Below are 6,508 nucleotides of genomic sequence, written 5' to 3'. Positions count from 1 at the left end.
AAGAGGGCATCAGATCCCATTGCACATGGTTCCGAGCCACCAATTGGTTGCTGAGAATTGAACTCAGGACCTCTGGAAGAGCAGTCAGTGCTCTTAACCCCTGAGCCATCTCTCCAGCCCATAACACACATATGTACATGATTGATTCTTCTACATTCTCCAGACAGAGGTGTGGGAGGGTAATTTTGGGTTTCTCAGCCCTAGGTGACAGGTCTCTGGGCCTGTCCTTTTACAGCTATCCCCATTGGCTAAATTGTTGTTTCTTTAATGGTATGTGACTTTTTATGTGATTGCAAGATTTGGGGGTGGGGTGGGTTCTTGGTTTCATTCACTGTATCATGAATTTTAAAATCACCTTGACAATTTCTTGAATGGAAATGATAAGCTAGTCTCCTGATATAGACTGCATTAAATTGCATCTGTGTTTGGGTATATAACTGTTATTAATTTTGTTGTATCTGGAAGTATTTCTTGCTCACTCAAAGTAATGCTTCCTGCACTAGAACCAGAGTTCCATTCCCAGAAACTACCTAAATATGCCAGTGGGAGGGCCATGTGCTTATAATACCACCACCAAGGAGGCAGAGACCGAAGGATCCCTAGGACTTGCTTGCCAGCCCAGTCTACCATGGTGAAATACAGGTTTAGTGAGACTCTCCAAAACTAAGATTGGAGAACAGAGAGAGGGTTCATTGTGAAAGATCACTTGGCCAGTCTTCTGTAGGATCCAAGTTGAGTTTTGAGCTCTGACAATCCAGCTAACATCTGTAAGTCTATTCCAGGGGATGTGCCCTCTTGTGGTCTTAGCAGGCATACCCTGCCGGCACAGGGTACGGGGACATACATACAGGAAAAGCATTCTTAAATAAAGTTAAATACATCTTTAAAAGTTAATATTGAGAGTGAGTAAGACATGAAAAGTCAACCTTTCGTCCATACATGAGCACACAAATGTGCACATGGACCGCCCCCTCCAAGTACACACTGAGAGCTATTACAACCAAGCAGAGGTCAAGCTCCTGCAGAGAAATGATTCCAAGTGCTGACACTTCCTCAGGAGCCCCTACCAAGTGTCTTAGGCAATTTTAAGTGACTCAATCTCGCACAGGTAGTCCCAGCTGCATGACTTCATGTGCCCAACAGATGTATGATGTCCATAGGACAGCAGTCACACCTCTCCTCACCATCATCTGTTGCCTAAGGGTGGGGGAGAATGATACACATGGTACCTCTGCTTTGAACAAACAGCAATATCATGTTCCATTCAAAACACCCATGTTCAAGTGACTCCGAGTCCACGTTCTCCTCTGGCCTCCAAGGCCATCTGCCTGCACACAGAAACATGTAGGAAAATGAAATGTATATTTTTTCCAAAATTTGAAAGGTCCCTGCAGAAGAAAAAGACCACAGGTGACACCTGTGCACCCACACAAACAGAAGTTGAAGACAACTCTAACTACAAGTATTAAGTGAATATCTGCTTTTGCATGTCTGGAAATTGAAGCAATTGAGGTTGAGTAATGAAGATGAACCCTTAAATGCCTATGACCCAGAACCCCTTGTGACACCCACCCTATGCCTCTCAGAACAAGTAGGGTAGAATGCACATGTTGCAGTCCCAGTGGAGCATCTTTGCCCATCTCAGCTGCTTTACTGAACTCCTGAGGCAATGGTCCTGACATCAGAGACTACACAGTACATAAACTGTGCAAAGTCTTCCTTAATCCTCTATGTAGTTTGGACATGAAGTGTTCTCATCCGCAGCTGGGATAATTAGACTGAATTAACTCTTCCTCTCTATTGCAGAAAGCACAATTACTCCTCCAGAAAAAGATGATGAAGCAATCCCAGAGGACGAAGGATCAGAGGAGGAACAGATATCAGGTTTGCCGGTGGGGTAGGGTGTAAAGATGGGTACACTTAAAGCCAAATGCTGTATAGGTTTCGATCTGAAGAATTAGACCCCTGCATTCTCATGTGTGCATGTAAGTTGGAGTTGATTTACCAGAAGTCACATCAGGTGGGGCAGAGCTAGGTATAATCCAGCTCCAAGAAATCCAAGACCTCTGTCCTCTGCTGACAAAAGGCTCATAGATACCCACACAGAGACATGGAATTAAAAGATAAAAATGTCTTTGTTTTAAGGTAGATGTTTCCTGAAGAAGGAAACCTAAGGTTGACCTCTGGCACCAACATCAACTTACACACACATACTTAACACTTATCATATACCACACACATATATACACAAATAATTCCTCTGCATTGTTGACACAGAGGTGTGGGAGGGTAATGTTGAATTTCTCAGCACTAGGTGACAGGTCTCTGTGCCTGTCCTTTAACAGCTATCCCCATTGTTGTAAATGTTGCTTCTTTCAGGGTGTATGACCTTCTATTTGTCTGCAAGATTTGGCGGGTGATAGGTTCTTGGTTCTGTTCATTGTATCATAAATGTTAATATTGCCTTTACAATTTCTTGGAGGGAAGTGATCAGCTAGACTCCTGATATAGACTTCATTAAATTGCATCTGAGTTTGGGTATATAGTTGTTATTAATAAGATTGAATCTGGGGGCTGGTCTTGCTCAGTAAAGTAATGCTTTCTGCACTTGGACCAGAATACCATTACCAGAACCTAACTAAATATGCCCGGTGGGAGGGGCCTGTGCCTATAAAACCACTACCAAGGAGGCAGAGACAGGAGGATCCCTGCTGCTTGCTGACCAGCCCAGTCTACCTTGGTGAGATCCAGGTTTAGTGAGACTCTCCAAAACTAAGATTGGAGACCAGAGAGATGGCTCAGAGGGTTAAAAATCACTTGGCCACACTTCTGGAGGATGCAGGGTCAGTTTTCAGGTCTCACATGCCAGCTCCTATCTGTAAGTCTAGTTCCAAGGCATGTGCCCTCTTGTGGTTGTAAGCAGGCATAGCCTGTCTACACAGCTTACAGTGACACATACAGGAAGAGCAGTCTTACCTTTTAAATATGTATTTATCATTATTTATTATTAACAGTGGCTGATAGAGACTTGAAAAATCAACCTATTGTCCATACCTTGTGCACACAAATGTGTACATGGACCTGCCCACTTACATATACACACAGAGATCCTTGACCACCAAGTAGATGACTTGCTTTTATGGAGAAGTAACTCCAAATACTGACACTTTTTCATGAGCCCCTACCCAGTTTTTTTTTTTTAATCTTTTTTTTTCTTTTTTTTTTTTTTTTTTTTTTTTTGGAGCTGGGAACCAAACCCAGGGCCTTGCGTTTGTTAGGCAAGCGCTCTACCACTGAGCTAAATCCCCAGCCCCCCCTACCCAGTTTCTGATGCAATTTTAAGTGATTCAATCTTGCATATGTGGCCACAGCTGCATGCCTTTGTGTGCACAACAGGCATGTATCATGTGCAGAGGACAGAAGTTCACAGCTCTCCTTCCCACTCCTCTGTTCCCTTAGGATGGGGGGAGTTCATACGAATGGTATCGCTGCTTTGAACAAAAAGCAGTATCGTGTTGTTTGGGTGGTTTGCCCTTTTTTGAAGCCTTACAAGCTAAGGAACAAGATGCAATGACAAAGGCGGGTGAATGAGGTGTTAAAATTCTTATTGTGGCCAGTCTGTAAGGGAGACTGAATGAAAGAAGCATATGGCATCCAGATAGGAGTATGGGCTCCTTGTTTCACTAGTGTCTCTCCCTGAACCTCCCCTGTGAATACTGGGGACAAACATCATAGACAGAGCCCTATGGCTCAGTCAGTCTCCGTCGGGTCACAATTTAGGAAAATTTCAAATGACTCATAAATCCAGCAAACTCAGAACTCAAGCCCAAGGTTTGCTAATTCTAAACACATCTGAGAGGAGTTTACCAGGGCAATCAAACTTAGAGATTTTTATTAGGTTGCAAATTAGCATACGATGTGAATTTTCTTTTTCGTTAATTGATTTTCTTATCATAGATTATATATAACGAGCTTCCCTTTGATACTTTCATACAACTATCCCCACCTCTACCTTGATGTGTGGTCACCCAATGAGTTTGATCAGGTTGCTTAGTCAAGCCTGGGAGAAAGGTTATTTACAGAGGCCTGGACAGCTTCCCAGTGGTAACCCCACTGAAGAAAGCCTCATTCCCCAGTAACCATTAACTGCTAATCAGTACTCAGGCAGGGGCAGGACCTCATGTAGTCCAGGCTGGCCTCAAACTCTTTATGTAGTTGAGAATGATCTTGAATGCTTAATCCTCCTGAGTGATAGTTACAGGGGTGGGTAGGAGTGTGTGTGTGTGTGTGTGTGTGTGTGTGTGTGTGTGTGTGTGTGTGCACGCGTGTGTGCGCGCGCGCGCGCTTATACATCCAGTTTATATGGTGCTAGGGGTTTAACACCAAGACGAGTGGCTCTATCCACTGAGTTACCCTCCCAGACTCACTGTGTCTTCGCTCATGCAGTTTATTCTAATCTGTCATCCTCTTCCCATTCCAGCCTCTGCCCTCCACTCCATAGCCACCTTCAGCTCTCATGTCATGTGTATTGTCATCCCCACTTCCTTCTCTCCATTACTTAATATCCCCTCGCCCCTTCTCCAAGGTGTCTCTCTACTTTTATGGTGTGTGTGGGGAGGGGGTTGTTGTTGTTGTTGTTGTTGTTGTTGTTGTTGTTGTTGTTGATGATGATGATGATGAAGATGATGAAGATGATGATGATGAACAATCTAGGAGAAAATATGCAGTATTTTTTTTCTGAGTCTGGCATATTTGCCTAACATCAATCACCAGTTCCATCCATTTTACTGAATAAATAGAATTCCTAAGTAAAGCCTGATGGTAGTGGCTCACACCTTCAATCCTGGCACTTGGGAGTCAGAGGCAGGTTGATCTCTGAGTTTGAGGCCAGCCTGGTCTACAGAGCAACTTCCAGGAGAGCCAGAGCTACACAGAGAAGCCCTGTCTCAGAAAAAAAAAATCCATTGTAAATATCACTATTTTTTCATTCCTTGTGATGCCTTGTGCTATTACATTGTTAATCCCAGCACTCAAGAGGCCAAGGAAAGTGGATCTCTTTGTAACTCCCAGGCCAGTAACGTCTACATAGTGAAAAATTAAAAGTAAATAACTTTCCATCATGGAGCTGGAGAGATGGCACAATGGTTAGAGCACTTGCTGCTATTGTAGAGGTACAGGGTGCAATTCACAGCACTCATATGGCAGCTTGCAACCCTCTGGAATTCCAGTTCCCAGCAATTTGAGGCTGCCTCTGACTTTTTCAGATACCAGGCATGCATATGATATACATGCATATACATACACATACATGAAAAACACTCATACACATGAAATTTTTAATCTAAAAAAGCCCTAATGCATTGTATGAGCAAGGTGAACTCTCAATTCTCCTACTGGTGGGATTTTTTCTTTTGCTCGCTCTTCTTTGTCAGTGGTAAATCCAGCTTGTAAGCACATTGTGCCCACTGAGGGACTGTTTAAAAGCAGTGATCAGGGGTTGGGGATTTAGCTCAGTGGTAGAGCGCTTGCCTAGCAAGCGCAAGGCCCTGGGTTCGGTCCCCAGCTCCGAAAAAAAAAAAAAGAAAAGAAAAAAGAAAAAAAAGAAAAGCAGTGATGGAACTTGGATGAGATATTTATATTGAAAGCTTAGTAGGATGGAGAATCTGACCAGTTCAGACAAGAGAATCCAAGCTGCATCCCATTTTGCTTCAACAGCCCGGTGGGAGGCAATGCTGGGAGTCATGACTCTAGACCTTTTGGGGGTCAAACAGCCCTTTCATAGGGTCACATAGCAGATATCCTAAGTATCAAATGTTTACATTGTAACTTATTACAGTAACAAAAGCATAGTTAGGAAGCAGCAATAACTGGTTGGAGGTCACCACAACATGAGGAACTGTATTAAAGGGTCAGAGAATTGGAAAGGTTGAGAACAACTGCTCTAGACTGCAGGCTAGGCCTGTGCAACTGGTAAATGCATCATGTTGGCCATGCATGAATTATACCATAATTCAGGCCATATTTGAAAAACTGATACTTTCCAGTGTCTTCCAAATTAGAACCCATGCTATTTGAGAGAGGGTTAAGTCTTCAAAACAGGGTTTTCTGTCCTGGAACCAGCTGGCTTCGAACTCTGAGATCCACCTGCCTCTGCCTCCTGAGTGCTAGAATTAAAGTTGTGTGCCACCTCTGCCTGACTGGAATCCATACTATTAAATATAAATATTGATGGCATGTTGAGCTATTCACTATGGGTCAGGCACTGTGGTGCACATAGTATATGTGTCACATCACTTGTTTAATAACTACTTTGTTAAAGGAATTAATATCTGTCATTGTCAGGGTTTCTATTGCTACAACAAAATACACGACCTAAAAGTAAGTTGAAGAAAGGATTTACTTGGAAATCTGGAGCATGGGTGTAATAATTAAGTATGTAGGTGATTGGGGCAGGGGGCAGGAAGCCAGAAAGTCTTAGGTCCAACTGGCAGGCTGCCTTCTGACTTTG

This window comes from Rattus rattus, chromosome 2 (assembly GCF_011064425.1).
Source record: "Rattus rattus isolate New Zealand chromosome 2, Rrattus_CSIRO_v1, whole genome shotgun sequence".
Lineage (NCBI taxonomy): Eukaryota > Metazoa > Chordata > Mammalia > Rodentia > Muridae > Rattus > Rattus rattus.
The sequence above is the reverse complement of the archived record's forward strand: the minus strand, read 5'-3'. Positions refer to the sequence as shown.